Raw genomic sequence first — 20,406 nt, 5'->3', positions numbered from 1 at the left:
CAGAGATGGGGCAGAGGGGAGCTGGGGCGCGTCCTGCCTTTAGATTGAGGGGCATGGAGGCGGGGGGGCCCCAGAGCGTCGCAGTGTTCAGCAAGTTGGAAGCTTCTCTGTGTCTCAGAACCTCGTTTAGAAGATTAGAATTGTGGGGCCGGCCCAGTGGTGCAGCGGTTAAGTGCGCACGTTCTGCTTTAGCAGCCCAGGGTTTGCTGGTTCAGATCCCGGGTGCGGACATGGCACCGCTCATCAGACCATGCATTGGCAGGCGTCCCACATATAAAGTAGAGGAAGATGGGCACGGATGTGAGCTCAGGGCCAGTCTTCCTCAGCAAAAAAGAAGAGAATTGGCAGCAGATATTAGCTCAGGGCTAATCTTCCTCAAAAAAAAAAAAAAAAAAACCATAATTGGAATCGTGTTGTCTCCTGGGTCATTGCCCTCACCAGCTCTGCAGCCCCAGGAAGGGGGCTTCAGTCTGTCCCCTTGGTTCTCTTTTCTATAAAATAGGGACCATACTTGTCTGAGCTGCCTGGAGCCCCTTCACAGGCACCACAGACCGGGGGGCTGAGAACAACAGAGATTTCTTCCCCTGAAGTTCTGGAGGCCGGAGTCCGAGATCGGGGTGTCGGCAGGGCTGGCTCCCTGGGAGGGAGAATCTGTTTCAGCTTCTCTGTGTGTCCCAGTGTCCCCTTTTTGTAAGGACACTCGTCATTGATCAGAGCCACCTGCTCCAGCATGATCATCTCCACTTAAGTTATGACATCTGTGACGACCCGATCTCCAGGTGTCTCGGTCCGTCTGGGCGGCTGTGACAGAATCCCAGAGACGGGGTGGCTCACGAGCGACGAGCATTCATTTCTCACGGTTCCGGAGGCCAGAGGACCAGGATCAAGGCTCCGGCAGATTCCATGTCAGAGGAGGGCCCGCTTCCCGGTGCCCCCGCAAGACCTAGTCACCTTGCAGAGGCCCCAGCTCCTGAGAGCATCACACAGGGGGTCAGATGTCAACGTAGGAATGAGGGGGAGACACGATTCAACCCGTGACGCCACCCTCAGCCGGAAGAGCACATGCACAGCCTTACAGCTCAGCGAGCCGGGACAGGCCAGGACGGGGCCCTGACTTAACCCAAGATGGGTTAAGGGATGGGGGTGACCCGGGATTCCCAGGGCCCAGGGTCATCCCAGGGTCCTGAGCAGAGGGAGGCGGGAGGGTCAGAGGCCGAGATGGAGACGCTGCGCTGCTGGCCGTGTGGACGGAGGAAGGGGCCCCGAGCCCAGGACGCGGCGCCTCTGGAAGCTGGAGGAGGCGGGATGCGCTCCTCCCCTGGGGCCTCCGGGGGGACCTGCCCTGCCCGCCCTGGGTTTAGGACTCCTGACCCCAGGACGTGAGATGATCAATGTGCGGTTTGAAGCTACTAAATGGATGGTATTTGTGACAGCCTAGGAGACGCACGCAGAGTGAGGACGAATTGGGGTTCATGCCCGTCGTTTGCTAGTTTGGTGACTAGAAAAGCATCCTTCTCCGTCCCTCTCGTTTCTGCGAAGCCCCTCAGATGGGTGGCCCATCCTCATGTGTCCCCGAGCAGGTGACCGGCAGGAAGAGCTGTCTGTCCCCCCTCTCGTCACCACAAACGCTCCCGGACTTGAGAGCAAATGCTCCCAGCGCCTCCAGCTGAAGCCACTCGAGTGCTCAGGTTCCAGCCCCTCAGACGCTCAGCTGTGTCTCCCCCGGTGGCCAGGGTCGGGGTTTGGGTCCCTGCAGGGTTCTAGGTGAGTCACCGGCCAGAGCTCTGGGTGCCCGCCCGGCTGGCTGCCCTGGAGGACAGGGTGACCCCAGGGCCCAGGACAGCGGCCGGCGCTCCTGGAAGTGGCCTCTTTGCCAGGAAGTTTCAAAACGACACGGAGCCACAAGACACGTGCCAGGCGTGTCCTGAGGCCGCCTCTCAGGCCTCTGCGTCTGGACCTGTCCAGACAGGGCCGGGACCCGGGAGTCATGGGTCCCTTCGAAGCGGGCAGTGGGGGCAGGCGAGGGCCAGGGGTGGAGAGGAGCTGTTTGCGTTCTCCGGGGGGTTTTTCCGTTTCACCGGCTCTCCGGCCGTTTCCTGGCCCCTCGCAGACGGGCGATGCTGGCACGAAGCCAGGGCTGGTTGTTTTCCATGTGGGGGGGTCAGTGTGGGGTCCACGCCCCCACGACCTGGGAAGCAGGAGATGTGGGCTCCAGGCCCCCCTCCGCCCCTTCCTGGTCGTGTGACTTGGAAATTCTTTACCACGGTGTTTCTCCATCCGACGCTGTTGGCATTTGGGGCCGGATGGTTCTTGATGGAGGTGGGGACCAGGGATGCTGCTCAACCCTCCACAGCGCCCGGGACAGCTCCCTAGAGATGACCCGGCCCCGGTATCCACAGTGCCGGGGTGGTTTATGGGGTGTCTTCAGGATCCTGTGATGGTGGGACCTGTGAGCACGTGGCGGCCTCAGCCCACCCCACCCGCCCCAACCGACGCTCTGCCCTGCAGGACGGGCGGTTTGTTGCTTGCGGCCTGAGCGCACCCTTGTGCCCATTTATTTGTATTCTGCCTCATTCCCCCAAGAATCGTGCGTGCAGGAAGGGATCCGATCAAATAGAAACCGGCTCACAGCTTTATGAAAGCGAGCGCCAGCGCGTGCATGCGGCCGCCCGCTGCACCGGGGTTCCAGCCCGGCTTCCCCCAGGGGGCCCGGCTCTGCTCCCGCCGAACCTCAGCAGGTCGCTCCAGGTTGCCCCTCTGTGCGGTCATGGTTCTGTGTACGGGGACCCTAATGCTTTATATAGACAAGCTCTACATTTTTCTAGATTCATTCATAAATATAAGTATATAGTATATAGTATATATGCATGTAAGTAAAGATATGATGTATGCATATAATTATATATACGTTCGGATATATGTATGCATATGTGTCTATATGTATACATTTGTTACGTATACGTTATGTGTATATATAGTATACATATTGGCCCGATCCGCCCCCGGAAGGCCCCTCCCCAGTTTAGGGCCCACCCAGCAGCCGTCTTCCCGCTCAGGGCCCCGCACAGCCCGCCTCGGGCAACCACAGACCCTCCTTCTGTCTTTTCTCAGCTCTGGGGCCCGGAGAGATGATCCCGGACTCAATTGGAGGATCTCCACCCTCCCGTCCCGGGAAGCCTCGTGCGGTCCCCTCTCCCCGCACGTGGGCGAGGCCTGTGAGCTCCTTCTAACCAGAAGGTGGCTCAGGTGACGGATGAGCTACAGGACTCGCATTCGGCAGGCTCGTAATCACACTCTGCCTTGCCAGCCTTGAAGAAGTCAGCTGCCACGTCACGAGAGGGCCTGTGGAGGGGGCCACATGGCTAGGGCCCCGGGGTGCCCCTAGGAGCTGAGCGGGACCCCCAGCCAACAGCCAGCAAGAAATGGGGGACCCCCGTCGTGCAGCCACAGGGAGCCGAATTGTACCAGCAACACGCGGGAGCCAGGAGGGGGGCCGGCCCCGGGCGAGGTTCTGATGAGACGGCAGCCCCGGCCGGTACCTGGACGGCAGCCTCGTGGGGCCCCGGGGCAGAGACCCCAGCTTGACTGTGCCCCAACTCCTGGCGCCCGAAACTGTGAGACACTAAATGGGTGGCGTTTGAAGTCACCACGTTTGTGGCGATTCATTACACAGCACAGAAAACAGATCCGCTGGCCTAGCGCCCCAGCCTGCGAGCCCGTGGACAAGGACACCAGGACTTAGCGAGGTTTGCGCCCACGAGGGCCCGGGGGACGGTGTGCAGAGTGAAGGAGCCCAGAACAAGGGGCGTGCCTGGGCGCCCCCTTTTCCAGATGTGTGAGGATGGCCAGCGGCTGCTTCTCACCCCTCTCCCGGTCCCGAGCGGGTGACCCTGTCCACCGGGGGCTTGCGCGTGTCCCGGAGCCACGCGGCCCTGCGGGAAGGGGCAGACCCCCCCGTCCCCGCGCCCCCCCGCCCTGTGCGGATTCCCAGCGCCCCACGTGCAGGCCGGCTGAGCGCTCGCTGTCAGTGACCCGGCGTGTTTGTTTTTGTTGTCGGCCTCCTGCGCCCTGGGCTGCAGGCCCGCACGTCATCCAAGGCAGCCCGGCCACCGGCTGGGAAACTCGGTCCCAGAGGCCGCCAGCCCCGCGACCCGTGCTCCGGGAACACGGATGCCTGCGACGTGTGTCCGTGTGTCTGCGTGTGTGTGCGTGCGGGCAGGTGGGTGGCCACCCTTCTCCTGTGTGTTCATCTCCCAGCGGCTTTCCAGATCGGTCCCAAAGGACAGCCAAAAACACATGGGACAAAATCCAACCAGCATCGCCTCCCCTGTTCCCGGCAGCCCAGAGACCTCTGTTGTCCCCCCTGAGCAAAAGGCAGTCTGACATACAAACACCCCTGTCGTGGGGCCTCCCAGCAGGTGGGAGGAAGTGTGGGCCCCATTAATAGATGGGGCTCCTGAGGCTCAGCTGAAAATGGGGCTTAGGACTGGTACTGGTGGGGAGAGATTGGGACCTCATGCACGGCTGGTGGGAATGTAAGACAGGCAGCTGGGGACCCAGGATGGTGGTTCCTCAGCTAAAAACAGTATCCACATATGATCCCGCAGTTCCGTCTCTGGGTACAGACCCAAAAGACTCAAAGAGATATTTGTCTGTGCACGTTCACGGTGGCATTTTTCACAATAGCCAGAGTGTGTCCATCCACACCCTGGAATATTACGCAGCCGTGAAAAGGAAGGAGGTCCTAACACCTGCTCCTACGTGGACTGACCTGGAGGACGTGATGCTCAGTGACGTGAGCCAGACACAGAGGGACACACACTGTGTGGTCCACTCACAGGGGGTCCCCAGAGGAGCCACATCCACAGACACAGAAAGTGGATGGGGGACCAGGGGCTGGGGGAGGGGTGGGAGTCAGTGTTTCATGGGGACAGAGCTTCCGTTTGGGGAGATGGAAAGTTCTGGAGATGGCTTGTGGGGGCGGTTGTATGATATTGTGAGTGTATGTAACACCACTGAATTATATACTTAAAAATGGTTAAAATGGGGACCAACCCGGTGGCATGATGGTTAAGTTCATGTGCTCCACTTCAGCGGCCCGGGGTTCACGGGTTCGGATCCCGGACGCAGACCTACACACTGCTCATGAAGCCATGCTGTGGCAGCGTCCCACATACAAAATAGAGGAAGATGAGCAGATGTTAGCTCAGCAGCAATCCTCCTCAGCAAAAAAAAAAAAAAAAAAAAGTTAAAATGGTAACTTTCCTGTAATGTATATTTAAAAGATTGATGTTATTGAGGATGTGGAGTAAAAAATGGTCTCAGACGCCGCCCCCCCGCCCTCTGAGACACCCCTCCCCCACACACAACCCCTCTCTCTGCACACTTCTATCTCTGAGCTTTTGCTTGGGTCACTGGCCTCCCAGAGTTAAAAATTTTTTTTTAATTAAATTTAAACAAAAAGCGAGGCTTTCCCGGAAAGAAAGGAGCCTCAGGCCCAAACTTGGTCCTGGTCTTCTGGCTGCAGGTCAGCCCACACCGAGGTGTGTGCTCAGCCGGCCACGTCGTGGAGCCTGGGGGCCGGGCGGCAGGGCAGGTGCAGGGGGGACCCCCCGAGAGGCGATGGGAGGACCACAGCAGGGGGGATGGGAAGCCCAGGAGGGGAGCTTCACTTGGATTCCACCCAGGACAGGTGCGATGGGCTCCCGGCTTGACCCGGGCGTGGAGGCGAGAAGGAAGCATCTCCATCTTGGAGAGCTCCCGGCTCCTGCACGCTGCAGCCTCTCAGCAGCCGGTCTCTGCCCCCCGCTGTCTGTCACATTCGTGCAATGACTTTCCGGCTTCTTCCAGACGCTCATTTAATCTCTCAAGCAAAACCACGGGAGGTGGATATCAGTTCCACATGTAGATGATTCTGCGCAGAGAACGGAGAAGAGAATTGACCAAGGGGGTGCAGATGTGAAGGGATGGGGCACAAACAACGTCTTCCGTTGCTTCCCTCCGACTAGCCCAGCCTCCTCCATCAGTGCATACACCTGACCGGGGAGGGGTGCCCAGAGCCGTGATCCCCACGGTATCCATTCCTTGTGACCCAACATAATCCCTTCCAGGAGCTTGATCCATCAGTACATAGAGATCTGCCTTGTTCTTTTTCACAGCTGCATAATATTCCACTGGTCAGCAAAAGTGGAGGGTAAATATTTTAGGCATTGTGGGATTACGTTGGCTCCCCAGTACCCATCCCTGCCCTCTGGACGTGGACACTGTCTACTCCAGGAAGCCTTCCTTGCTTAAGTCCCTTTTAAAAACAAATTGAGGTAGAATTCACATGCCATGATATTCACCCATTTAAAGTATACAATTCAGTGTTTTTTGTACATTCACAAGGTTCTAGAATTATCACTGCTGTCCAATTCCAGGACATTTTTACCACCCCCAAAAATAACCCTAGACCCCATCCCCCTCCCCAGCCCCTGGCACCCATGAGCCCACCCTCCGTCTGTGGATCTGCCTGTTCTGGACGTTTCACGTCAATGGGATCACACACCATGTGTCCTTCTGTGTCTGCTTCTCTCCCTGAGCGTCATGTGTTCAAGGTCCGTCCCCATGCAGCCGTGTCAGGGCCTCACGCCTTTTCATGGCTGCGTAATATTCCATTATGTGTGCGTATATATCTATACCACATTTTATTTATCCCTTCGCTGGTTGGTGGATGTTTGGATTGTGTCTGCTCTTTGGCTGTTATGGCTTGTGCTGCTGTGGACGTCAGTGCACACGTTTTTGTGTGAGCGTGTGCTTTCATTTCTCTTGGGCACGTACCTAGGAGTGGAATTGCTAGGTCAGATGGTTAACTCTATTTTAACCTTTCAAGGAGCTGCCATCCCTTAACTTCAGAGGCCGTTCCTCCCTCTAGCTCAGGGCCTGCAAACTGTAGCCACGGGGTCAAATCTGGCCCCCTGCCTGTTGTTGCGAATAAAGTTTTATTGGCGCACAGCACGCCCATTACGGTAACTCAGTTGAATTGTTGTGACAGAATCCACGTGGCCCACAAAACCGAAATTATTTACTCTCTGGCCTTTTCCAGTAAAAAGTGTGTTATTAATAGCACTTCTATCACACTCTGTAGTCATCTGTCTATTCCTCCCCTGCTCCCTGGCCCAGAAAGCTCCTTCCGGGCAGGAATTAGATCTTTTACTTATTTATCTTGTTTTGAAGAAGATTAGCCCTGAGCTAACTGCTGCTAATCCTCCTCTTTTTTGCTGAGGAAGACTGGCCCTGAGCTCACATCCATGCCCATCTTCCTCCACTTTATACGTGGGACGCCTGCCACAGCATGGCGTGCCAAGCGGTGCCATGTCCGCACCCGGGATCCGAACCGGCAAACCCTGGGCCGCCGAGAAGCGGAACGTGTGAACTTAACCACTGCGCCACCCGGCCGGCCTCAACCATTCTTTTTCTGAATGACTGATGTCTTCTTTTCCTAGGGCGGCCGTCACAAATGACCACGGACTTGGCAGCTTAAAACAGAAACTTATTCTCATGTTCTGGAGGAATTAAGGTGTCGCAGGGCTGGCTCCAGGGGAGGGTCCTTCCTGCCTCTTCCAGCTTCTGGGGCCCCCCCGGCGTCCCTGGGTTTGTCAGCACCTCCCTCCTGTCTCTGCCTCCGTCTTCACGTGGCTTCTCCCTGTGTGTCTTAGGATCTCATCTCCCCCCACTTTCTCTTGGAGAGACACCCCTCATGGGATTTAAGACCCACCCTAAATGCAGGATGATTTCATCTCGGGATTTTTAACCTCTTTCCTCTGCAAGGGGCCCTTTCTCCAAATAAGGCCACGTACTGAGCCTCCCAGGGAACGTGAATATTTAGGGACACTCTGCCACCGGTGGACATTTTTTCTGTCTGGTTGAAAAATACCCATCCTTGAGATGAACGCACACATGGCCTTGCCCAGAGCCGTCGCCCCACTGCCCGATCCCCTCCCCACCCCGGACGCCACCTTCGATTCCTCGCTGACTCGCTCTGCACGGACTTCTTCGTGTTGTCGGCGGTTGTGTGAGCGCCTCAAATCCGTCTAGGACCAGGGCGGGGTGGCGGGTGGGGGCGAGCGTTCAGGCCGGTGGACAGGACGGGGGTCCTCTCGGCGCAGTGTATAAACGTTCCAGATCAAGATAGTGTACACCTCAAAGTCACACGGTGTCATATGTCAGTGATGTCTCAGGACGAATACATTTTTTCAAAAATAAGTTGACGGTTAACGGTTATATTACAAATTCAGACTTAAAATGAATACACTGAGGACATTCAAAGACCTTATGAATAATCCTAGGGCTGGGGGGGCAAGCCTGTTCCCCAGGGGACACGTCTGGGGACATCTCTGGTTGTCACAGCTCCTGGCATTGAGCAGGTGGGGGCCAGGGATGCTGCTCAACCCCCCAGAGCATCCAGGACGGTCCGCCAGAGAGTGACCTGGCCCCAATGTCACAGTGCCAACAGGGACCCTGTTGTCGATATCAAGTGAGAATAGCTTTCAACTGAACAGAAATAATGTTTATTGGTCATTTGAAAAAAAAGGAAGAAGGAAAGAAAAATCAGCTGTGTCTCCTTGCAGCTGTGACAAGTTGGGGACACCCCCCCCCCCCGCCCGCTGTGGGGCCGAGGACAAGGGGACCCCCACGGCGGCTGCACTGGGGCTTCCTGGTCCCCCCACCCCCCGCCTCAGGGTCCTGGCTCTGATCTGGACCCTCCGAGTCGCCTGCTCCGTTGGGTTGGGTGGCAAAGCCCCGAGGGGGCGGAGGGCGTGAACGCCTGCCCCGGCCCAGTTTCGTTCTGAGAAGTGGAAAGCAGAGAAACTTCGAAGAGAACTGCCCCGGGGAGGGGATTACCCGGCGGCTCCCAGAAGAGCTGGCACCGGTCACAGAGCGCTTCCGGTTTCGGTGGCGCCCGGGCAGCTTCCTCTGCGGGGCGGGCCGCCTGGGCGTTTCTTTTCTTTTCTTTTCTTTTTTTTTTTTGAGGAAGATTAGCCCTCAGCTAACTGCTGCCAATCCTCCTCTTTTTTTTTGCTGAGGAAGACTAGCCCTGAGCTCACATCTGTGCCCATCTTCCTCTACTTTATATGTGGGACGCCTGCCAAAGCATGGCCTGCCAAGCGGTGCCATGTCCGCACCTGGGATCTGAACCGGCGAACCCCGGGCCGCTGAAGCAGAACGTGTGCACTTAACCACTGCGCCACCAGGCCGGCCCCCTGGACGTTTCTGAGACTCGAAACAAAAAGCCGAAAAGCTGAGGATCTCTTTGTAAATTCTTCGAGGAGGGGCGGCTTGAGGCGCAGCCACAGGCCGGGAGGCAGGCGTGCATCCTGGGCCCGGAGGACGCACTGATGGGTGTGAAGGGACCCAGGCCTGGTCCCCGTTCCACACCTTGGACTACGGCCGGGTCACTCTCTTTGGGGCCGTCCTGGGCGCTGTAGGGGATGGAGCAGCAGCCCTGGCCCCCACACACTTGATGCCAGGAGCTGTGACAACCACAGATGTCCCCAGGCATCACCCCGTGTCCCCTGGGGAGTGAGATGGCCTCAGGAGAGATCCCCTGACCTAGTGACCTGCCCCTGTCCTACCCACACACACACACACCCCTCTGCCCACGCCTCATATAAAGCAGAGCCTTGTTAATGCAAAAGCACAGAGTAACCGGGCATTCTGGAATGTTCCCCTCTTCCTTCCCAGAGCCTCGGGGACCCGGCCTGGCCCGGCCCACAGAAGTCCTCCTAACACCGCCCCCAGGAGTGTGGAGGAGAAAGAAGGGAGATTAGACTTGTGACCCGTCATAAACGCTCAGTAAGCGTGGCATCCCCACCCCGGCCCTGGTGACCTCAACCGGCCGCATCTCCTGCAGGGGCTCCGACATCCATAAACTTGGGATCAAATCAGGGGAGGGGACCAAGGATCAGCCTGCGTCAGCCCCAGAACCAGAGGGCCTTTCAACTCGACCCCAGGACCCTGCGACACCCACCCACTTGCAACAACCGGGGTTGGCGTCCATATTATAGATGACAGGTGATATAGATGATACATGTTATATATTATATATGATACATGTTATATATTATATATGATGCATATTATATATGATAGATGTTGTCTATTATATATGATACATATTGTATGATTTGCATCTTTGTTGCCCTGGATGGCGCCTTCCGCCTTCCAAATTTCCAGGTCTGTGCTTCTCTCGTTTGGTCCTCACTGCCACCCTCGGGGCCTCATGTTGCAGACGAGAGCATCAAGATTCAGAGAGCGAGTGGGCAGCTGGTCCCGACCAACATCCAAAGCCGGGGCTGGCGCTCACTCCAAATCCCCTTGCTGCACCTCTGGCCAGGGTGACTGACTCCTCAGTGCCTCTGAGCAGATGCTGGCTGGCTGGCTTCTAGAACCTTCTAGAATCTTCTAGGAAGTGCTTCCTTCTCTCCTAAACATCTCATCCTGCAGTCCAAATCTGTACCCTCTTTCCCATCTTCGGGAGCGGAAGTCAGGATGATAGTAATAATGGAAATAGGAGTAATAATAACTTCAGAGCTTTGAGTCACCGGGGGAGGAGGCCCTGGGATGCCTTCCGGGTGCTGGAAATGTTGTGTCTGGCTCGGGCAAGGTGGACAAGGTGTGTGCACTTTTAAAATGCAGAGCTGTATGTGGATGGGTCTGTACACTTCTCTGTGTGTGGGTTTTGTTTTTGGTTTTTTTATGCTTTTTTTTGCTGAGGAAGATTGGCCCTGAGCTAACATCTGTTGCCACTCTTCCTCTTTTTTTCTTTTTTCTCCCCAAAGACCCAGTAGATACCTGTATATCCTACCTGTAAATCCTTCTAGCTCGTGTGTCGGTCCGAGCTCAGGATCTGAACCGGTGAACCCCGGGCCACCAAACCAGAGTGCGTGAACTTAACCATATAAATTACAGTACATCCATAACGTTTAAAACACGGGCATAAAAAGTCACATTCCTAAATGCAATATAGCATCCTGGACAGGACGTTTGGGGGAAAAACTGTTGAAATCCAGATAAAGTGTGGGGTTCCGTTCACGGTACCGGGCCGCCTTCACTGCTTCCTTTCGACAAGACGTCCGCCTTGGGGCAAGCTGGGCCAAGGCCATGGGAGGATTGTCTGGAGTATTTTTGCCACTTTTCCATCCATCTAAAATTGTTACAGAATAAAATGTATTTTTTAAAAATGTCAAGCGTCACGAGAACTGGAGATGTCGTGGGAAAGTGACGTTTCCCTCACAACTTAATGTTAAGAATTTTAAAGGCAGGTGATCAAACAGCATAAGGACCTGAATTGGTAGCAGTAGGGGGCTGTGTATGTACATGGCCTTCTCGCGCCTTCTCACCCCAGGGCACTTCTGCTCTGCGCTTGGGGTCCCCTCGAAACAGCAGAATCACCCAGCAAAGAACAGAAATGCAACAGCCATGGCCCTAAATAGTTAGCAGGACCCTGGTTTACAGGCTGAGCTGAAACAAGAAGGCAGAGTGTCCCCTCGTTCTGGCTCAGCCGGGCACGGGCTTGTCGGTGACTCAGATTTCTCACCTCGGCGCTGCGTGTGTCCACTGGGAAAACCCCCGTGTCTCATTTCGGTGCTTAGAGATAAATTTTCAAGAGTGAGAAAATTTGTAAATCTGGAATCCGCGGAAAATGGGGACTGTCTCTAACCCCCAGCCTGGAGCCCACGCGAGTTTGCTGTCACAAGCACGTCACAGCCCCAGCAACGCCCTTCTCAGAGGCCCAGCCCGTGGCCGGGAGGAGAGGCTGACGGGGAGGTGCCACCTCTGATGCTCGTCCCCTGAGCACCCCGGGGTCCAGCCCAGCAGTGGTCTGTCCCCCCACCAGGCCACAGGAGCCCCAGTGCTGCCCTCCAGCAGGCGATGGGGACCACGGGCGTCAGGGCGTTTCAGGAGGGCATCAGGAGGTGCCTGAGTTCTCTGTGTCTCACGCAGCCCTTCCTCGAGGCAGGGCGTCTCTCAGGGGTGCTTCTGCCCCCAGGGGACACTGGGCCCTGTCTGGGGACATCTGTGGGTGTCATGACTGGGGCTGCTCCTGGCATTGAGTGAGTGGGGCCCAAGATGCTGCCCAGGATGGGCCCCCCCAAGGAGAGTGACCCACCCCGATGTCAGCAATGCCTGGGGCACCGGGGGAGACCCCAATTTAGAGAAAGCCACCCCAGCCACCTCCTTCCTGTCTGCCCTGGAGCTGCCCTAAGCCTCAGGCTGAGCCCTGAGGTGGGGGGTTCCCGCCCATCCTCAGGCCCCCTCAGCCTCCAGTGCCAGCCCCACCCCCCAGGGCCCAGGGCTGCAGAGAAGGGCTCCGGCCCTCAGGGCTTGGCAGCAGTGGTGTATCCCTTTGTGTAGGTGGAAAAAACCCCGTTCGTTTGTGGAAAGAGCAGATGTTTGCAAAGGAAGAGGGGCCGGCTCTCAGAGACCATAGGGGGCCTTCGGAACCAGAGGGAAACAGCCCCGCCCGCAGGCCGGCCTTTCAGCTCAGGAAGTCTGGCCTGCGTTGGCCGGGGCGGGGGCTTCTGTTGACCTCCCCAGGCCAGCCCACAGCAGCGCGAGCCCCAGGGTCCGGCCTCCCCACGAACCGGAGGGCAGGCTGGCTGCCGGCTTTGCAGAGCGTGGCCCATGTCCCGGCCACTGCAGGGGTCCCCCGTGGGAGGACAGACAGAGGCCCGGCTGGCCGAGGTGGACGTGCAGAGTCACAGCAGGGCCTCGTAGCCTGGAGCCTCTTCCTCCACAAATAGGAGGCCGGCGCCGGCCGTGTAGATGGCGATGCTGCTGGACGGGATGGGGTTCCACTCGCCTCTCCCTCCGTGCCTCCCTGGGCCGTGCATTCTCAGGGCAGCCAATGGGGTGTGGAGAGGCGGGTGTGGCCTGGCTTTTTTGGTCTCGGGGTCACCCCAAGAGCTGGACATGGCAGCCCCCAGGGACCCCCATGCTGTTTGCATCGAGTATCAGAGACGCATGCTCTTTCCAGGGTTCCACTTGGAGCAGAGGGTCCCGTTCCCCGGAAAACAGCGGCTCCGAAGTGCCCGAGCCCCCCCCCCCAGCCCCAGGCCTCCATCACGGGGACTTCCTTCCTTTCCCGTTGACCTCCGGGCCCCGGGTGGCCGGCCTCAGACCCCTTGCCTCCCTGTGCCCGTATACCTGTCACCTCTTCTGCCCCCCCCCCACCGAGGTTAATTGGTTCGGCCCTGAGTTCGCATCCTCCCTGTTTCGCCCGGTACGTGGCTCCCATCAAAACAAAAGCCAGACATGGAAAAACCCCATGCGGTGTATTTCATTTTGGGCTCAGTTCCTGAAGATTGTGTTTTGCTAGTACCCGCGTGTCTGATGGCTTGGGGTCCCCGTGTTCTGAGATGGAATAATACAAGTTCCAGAAAAAAACTTGACCCCCCTCGCTGTCTCCGCATCCCACCCCAAAGAAACATGGTTGTCTCTCGTGAATGGACTGGTTGTAAAGAATAAAGTGGATTCTCCCCCCCACCCCCCCAGTTTCTTGGCGGGACACGGCCGTTTCCAATAACCATGCCCCGTTTTTGGCGACAGCAAAGTATTTCTCCGAGAGAAGCTGGAGATGGTTAAGTGAAAAATATGTAACCGTGCTTTTTTTTTTTTTTCTCTCTCTCTCTCTCCTTTTTCAAACAGGGGGAAGCGGTGCTCCTTGATTAGAAAAAACTAAAAAAAGGTATGTAGCGTTTTATCTGACTTCATGAGCTTGGAATCTCTTGTTTTTTAGCAAAAGGAACAAACAAGCCACAGTGTTTCACGCCCACATGACACGCTGGGAATTGTGTCACCGTGAAAAGAGCTCTGGGCTCAGAGCCAGGAAACCTGGGTTCAAATCCTCCGTCCGCCTCTCGGCGGCTCTTGTCACGTTTGGGCGGATCCCTTTCATCTCTGCCACGGAAATAACGTCCTGCAGCTTCCCGAGAAGGTCGCAAAGATTAAACGAGTCTGTTGATATGAAACTGCACAGCGCCGGGCGTCTGTTGAGGCCGGTCTGGAACCGCGGCTGGGCGGTGATGTGTGTGTTTCCAGGAAATGTGTCCATTTCACGTCAGTTACCTAATTTGTTGGCATCCGATTATCCACGGATTCTCCCATGATCCTTTGCGTTTCCCAAAGTCGATGGCAACGTCCTGCCCTCCTGCCCCCCTTCAGGTCCTTGCATCCTCTCTCCTTTTTTCTCGATCCCTCTGGCTGAGGGTTTGCCAGCGCCGTCCATCTTTCCAAAGAACCGACTTTCGGTTTCGTTGGTTCTGCTCTCGTTTCTCGAGTCTGTTCCATTTGTCTCCGCGACGCCCTTGTCATTCCCTTCCTCCTGCCGGCCTGTTTCTTTCGCTCTTTCCGCTCTGGTTCCTTTAGGGCGTGAAGTCGAGTCGTGTGGATGTGAGATCTTTCCCAAAGCAGACATTCGCAGCCGTCGGGTTCCCTCCGGGCGCTGCCTTCGCGGCATCCGGCGAGTTTTGGCGTTTTGCGTTTTCATTCTGCTGGTTCCCCCTGCGGTCTCTTCCTGGACCCACTGGTTGTCTTAAGAGGGTGTTGCTGAGTGTCCATCTGCTCCATAATCGGTGTGGGCAGGAAAGCGCATCCGGATGTGTTTCTCAGTCGAGGGCGTTGGGGGGCGGTGTGGCTCGAACGGGCTCCCATCCCGGGGTCACCTCGGGACCCTGCGGGGGGCTGGCTGGTCAGGTAGCAGGGGGGCTAGTTTTGGAGTTGGGGGGGCGCTATCCTCTGGACCCCGGCTTCACCACTTCCTCTCTGAGCCTCTCTTAATGCCACCAGGAACCCGGACTGCCTGCTTCCTAGACGGGACGGGGGCGCAGTGTGAGGCCCCAGGGTACGGGGCTGCAGCAGGAGTGAGGCTGCAGGGTCCAGGGCTGGGGGGCGGCTGGCGGGGGCTGAGAGAGAACGCTCCCTGAAGTAGGGTCCTGGGGCTGCCACAGCAAAGTACTACAAACAGGGGGCCTTAAAACCACAGAAATGCGTCCTCGCAGTCTGGAGGCCAGAAGTCCGAGATCGAGGTGTCTCAGGGCCGCGCTCCCTCCACAGACCCCAGGGGAGGGTCCTTCCTGCCTCTTCCAGCTTCTGGTGGTGGCTGGCCGTCCTTGGCTTGTGGACACGTCACTCCAATCTCTGCCTCTGTCGTCACGTGGCCGTCTCCCTGTGTGTCTGTGTCCTCTCCTCTTATAAGGACACTTGTCATTGGATTTATGGCCACCCTACTCCAGTGTGACCTCATCTGAACTAATTACATCTACAGTGACCCTGTTTCCAGATAAGGCCCCATTCCTGGGTACCGGGGGTTAAGGGGTTAGGACTTGAACACACCTTTTAGGGGAACACAGGCTGTGGCTTGGGTGGCCCCTGTCACCTGGACCTCTGAGATGGGGATGAGAGCCCCCAGCAGTCCTAAGGAGCCTTGCAGAGGCTGGCGCCCCGGCCCACGGCAGGCTCGTAAGTGGGGGCTCACCTCCCTGGCTGGTGCCTCTTGGCCTCGTTTGCCCCAAGGGTGCCGGACCTCTGCTCCCTGTAGCCTGTGAGTGTCGGAGGCAGAGCCGAGACCCAAGTAAGGAGAGCTGGGCACTGTCCCCGGGCACAGAACTCAAGGGGGGCTGAAATACCTAGTCATCACGGTAAGTCGTATCTTAATGTAGCAATATTTCCTAAAAATCGAAATTAATGCCCAAAAGAAAAATCCAGGAGCCGGCCTGGTGGCGTGGTTGTTAGGTTCGCATGCTATACTTCAGCAACCCAGGGTTCACCGGTTCAGATCCCGGGTGTGGATCTATACCACTTGTCAGCCGTGCTGTGGTGGCGTCCCACATACAAAGTAGAGGAAGATGGGCACAGATGTTCGCTCAGGGCAAATCTTCCTCAGCAAAAGAAAAAAAAATCCACAGTTGAAGGTCAAAATGTTACCTGCAGAGGCCATCACCTTACCCTAATCCCAGCCCTATCTGATCCTGTCTCTTTTGAAAAGCTTGATATTTGGTTTATCATGAATATTTTTCTTTCATTTTGACTTTTTTTTTTTTTTTTTTTTTGCTGAGGAAGATTCGCCCTGAGCTAACATCTGTGCCAGTCTTCCTCTGTTCTGTACGTGGGACTCCACCACCACGTGGCCACCGATGAGTGGTGTAGGTCCCCACCTGGGAACCAAACAAGGGCCGCCAAAGTGGAGCGTGCCAGACTTAACTACTACGCCTTGGGGCCAGCCCCCATTTTGACTTTTTCAGAAAATATTACGTGAAAATGTGAGTTCCCGTGGTGACAGTTTTCGGTGCCCAAGGCGAGTGGCTCCCCAGCCTCACCCTGGCCCCGCCGACAGTCAGATGACGCCAATGACATGATGCTGGGCCCGCAGCCGTTTCTGAGTGATGACCAGGGGCCCGCACCCTCTCGGTCAGTGAGGCACAGACACACAACCCATCCTCCTGGCGGGGAGCCCAGGGCTCACCTGCATCTGGTCCTCCGGGACGCACATACACGTGTACGAGGATGACAGCGGAACCACCTCGCGGGGCTCAGGGGCCAGGAGAGCAGGCGCGTGGCCACGGGCCGCGGGATTAGGTCCCTGCCCTGCGGTAGCCGCCAGCAGGGAGGACACGAGCCCCAGCCGGTGACATCGGGCCGTGGCTGTGAGCAGGTGCTGAGCCCCGGCTCCCAGACAGCCCCCCATGCCCACGCTGCTGCCCGCTGCCTCCCCTCCCCTCCTCCCGCGTCTGCAGACCCCCTCGGCCACGGAGCAGCCGTCCGTCAGGCACCCAGGGAGCAGCCTTCCTTATCCAGACTTTATAGTGGGGAAACTGAGGCTGAGCAGCAGAGGGTCTCAGCGAGGCCCAGCGGCCGGTGGACGACGGGGCCTGGATTTGAGCTCATTCCTCTCTGAGCACAGAGCGCCTGGCGGTCGGTTTGTATCAGTCAACGTTCTCCAGAGAGACAGAGCCAATAGGATGCGGAGAGAGAGAGAGAGATTTATTTTAAGGAATTGATTACGGAGGCTGACGAGTCCAAAATCTGCAGGGTGGATTCCCAGGAGGGCCAGCGGGGTGGTACTAGACCAAGGCCGTGGCTGGAGAATTCTCTTCTGCTCAGGGGAGGCCTGTCTTTTGTTCTGTCCAGACCCTCAACTGATCAGACAAGGCCCACCCACATTGGAGAGGGCCAGCACGTTACTCAAAGTTCATCTCATCCAGTGACACCCCCACGGAACATCCAGAAGACTGTGTGACCATCTATCTGGGTGTCCCATGGCCCAGCCAGGTAGACACACAAATTAACTGTCACAGGGTCTCCCAGGCTGCACAGCCAGTTGTCCGTCTGGACGGGACACCTCAGAGCCCTCTGGGAGTATCGTCAGTTTCCCTGGGAGAGTCAGGGCACGGACAGCAGCTGGGCGTTTGGTGAGAAGGTGACTGAGGAGGCAGCTTTAAAAGGCCAAATTCTCGAACAGATATTTGTACACACGTGTTCACAGCAGCACGATTCACAACGGCCAAAAGGTGGACGCGGCCCAAACGGCCATCGACGGGTGAGGGACACACACAAATGTGGCCACCCACACGCTGGAATATGACGCAGCCGTGAAGAGGAGCGAGGCCCTGACACAGCTGCACGTGGACGGACCTGCACACGCGACGCTCAGGGAGAGAAGCAGACACAGAAGGACACACGGCGCGTGACCCCATGGACATGAAACGTCCAGAACAGGCAGATCCACAGACAGAGAGCGGGCTCGTGGGGGCCAGGGGCTGGGGAGGGGGTGGGGGTGATGCTGATGAGGATGGGGCTTCTTTTTGGGGTGATGGAATGTTCTGGAACTACACAGAGGTGCTGTTTGCACAATAATGTGAATGTACTTCATGCCACTGAATTGTACACTTAAAAACGGTTCGAATGGCAAATATCATGTTATATATATTTCACCACAATTTTTAAAAACCGTGGAGTACTTTAAATGAGTGAACCGTGCGGTCTCGGAATCTGTGTCTCAGTAAAGCTGTTAAGATGATGATGGGTGAGGGGGACAAGGAGCGAGCACAGCCGCGGGGTGGGGGGCGGGGGCCGGTTCCGTGTTCTCTCCCGCGTCCACAGCCTCTGGGGGATGAGCCGAGGGGACGGGGAGAGACGGTCGTAAACGGGGCAGGTGCGGGCCGTCAGAGTCAGGACGCAGTCGGAGCTCTCGCCTCTGTGCCCGCGACACGGTAGACAAGAAGGAGACGCTGGCCCTCCCGTGTCTGGGCGTGGGGCCCGCACGTCCGCAGCAGGGTCAGGGGACAGAGGGCACAGAGGGGACAGGCCAGCGTGTCTGACCAGATGGGGGAGTCCAGTCTCTGGACGGCTCCCGGTGGTCGGAGGCCGTTGGGTTTGGCTTCAGACGCAGCAGATTGCCGCCCGTGGCAAGTGTTTTCGTCACGCGATGGCCCTTCAGTGCGTGGTTGACCGGCACATCTCCTTATTCCGGCCGCTGTTCCTTCCCTGTCACACCTTGGGAACCGGGGCTGATGCTGGCCGGGCCCCTGGCTTCCCCTCTGGGCCCTGCCACTCCCCAGCCACGTGGCCTTGGGCTGGCTTCTCCAAGCAGGACACACGGCTGTGTCTTCCTAGAACGATCGTTTTAGTGCAAGATTTTGGGATCAGGAGGGAGACGTTATTATTTATTTTGCATTATTTTTATATTTTCTGTCTGTGTTATTTTTACAGTCATGTAGATAATTTAGGGGCAGAAGACCCAGGGGACGTGACATCATAGGAATAAGTGGGGAACGTCTTGGCCGGCCACCTGGGGCCGCATCCCCTTGCGTCTCCTCTGGGCCCCAGTTCTCTGTCTTGGTTGCGCTCCTCTGCTGTATTAGTCAGCGACGCTGCGAGAGAAATCACCCCAAGCTCTGCCCGTTTATCAGCTCACAGTGTCTGTGAGGCAGGGGCCTCTGCTCAGGGTCCCCCCAGGCCGCCATCCGGGGGTCACTGGAGCTGCATTCTTACCCGGGGACTCAGCTGGAGGTGAGGCTGCTCCAGGGTCCCTCGGGGCGTTGGCAGGGTTCCTTCACTTGCGGCTGTGGGACGGCGCCCCTGGGTGCTCCCTGCCTGTCAGCTGAGGGTTGCCCACAGCTCCTTGCCTCGTGTGGCTTCTGAAACACAGGCTGACCGTCGGGCCGGCGAGGAAGGCGTCTAGAAGTCGGGGGGCTCTGCCCGGCCCTCTCTGAAAATCCGAGACCGGACGGACGGCCGCCACACGGAAGTCCCGTGAGGATCCCACGAGGGCGCGTGCACCGGGGGCTCCCTCCTCTGCGTCCCCTCCACCTCCAGGGCTGGAGTCGCCCGGCCGTCTTCCCTCGGTCCTGCCAGGATCCGAGGGTCGGGGCACCCCCGCCCCCGAGGCGGCCACATTTCCCCGCTTCCTGGGCAGCCCGGGGCTTGGCCGCGTTTCTGCATTAACAAGAAAAGGCGTCATGGAATTTGGACGGACGAGAAGGGGGATGTCAGCGTGAGCAGAAGCAGACACTCGGGCTCATTGTTAGAAATTCCGTGCGGGTCATCGAAACCTCATCCTGGGCAGAGGCCGCTGGGAGGCCGCGATGAACTCAGTCTCACGAGGGTCGTCTGCAGATCGAGCGCTGGCCCAACGCCCCTGCCGCCCCCCGTGGGCACCGGGCACTGAGCTCCCTCCCTGGGGTTTGGGTGCTGTGGGTCCTCAGCAGGGCAGCTGCCGTTGTCCCTCGCTGGAAAGTTCCACAGGACGCACCAAACTTGCACGCTTAGCACCACAGCGCTAATGTGGACCCTTCGCTCCCCGTCCGGGTCCCCCAGTGAAGATGCAGCCCGGAGACACCTCAGTCAAGGCCGAAACTTGCATCCTGGACCAAGACTGCTACTCTGCCGGCCCTGTTGCCGTGTTGGAGGGTCAAGCTTCCTGCCAGACCACCCGGCACTGTGACATCAGGGCCGGGTCACTCTCTGGGAGGCCGTCCTGGGTACTGCAGGGGGTCGAGCAGCATCCCTGGCCCCACCCACTTGATGCCAGGAGCACCCCCAGTGTGACAGCCACAGATGTCCCCAGACATAGCCAGTGTCCCCTGGGGGGCAAATCCCCCCTGGTTGAGAACCACGGCTCTGGACTCTGGCCCCCCACACCAGGCACCTCTCTAAAGCTATTCAGACGGAGCCAGCCCGTGGCACAGCAGTTAAGTTCATGTGCTGCACTTTGACAGGCTGGGGTTCACTGATTCAGATCCGTGGGCGTGGACCTAGCCGTGCTGTGGCAGCGTCCCACCTACAAAATAGAGGAAGATGGGCACAGATGTTAGCTCAGGGCCAATCTTCCTCAGCAAAAAAATAAAAATAAATAAACTGTTCAGT

The 20,406-nt window shown here is 57.5% G+C and overlaps 1 protein-coding gene across 4 annotated transcripts in view; it reads left to right on the top strand.

The window, feature by feature from the left end:
* GNG7 (G protein subunit gamma 7) overlaps window positions 1–20,406 on the top strand; it is a 126,096-nt gene that overhangs the window by 81,479 nt on the left and 24,211 nt on the right. For 2 of the 4 annotated variants that reach the window (XM_023644376.2, XM_070272438.1), the window contains exon 3: window positions 13,690–13,729. The exons of the other annotated variants lie outside the window; for them this stretch is intronic. The gene's annotated coding sequence lies outside the window, so the exon portion shown is untranslated. The remainder of the gene's footprint in view (window positions 1–13,689; window positions 13,730–20,406) is intronic. 4 annotated transcript variants of the gene reach the window in all.

The sequence above is a fragment of the Equus caballus genome, chromosome 7 (genome assembly GCF_041296265.1).
Source record: "Equus caballus isolate H_3958 breed thoroughbred chromosome 7, TB-T2T, whole genome shotgun sequence".
Classification (NCBI taxonomy): domain Eukaryota; kingdom Metazoa; phylum Chordata; class Mammalia; order Perissodactyla; family Equidae; genus Equus; species Equus caballus.
This window is presented reverse-complemented; position numbering and strand designations above follow the sequence as displayed.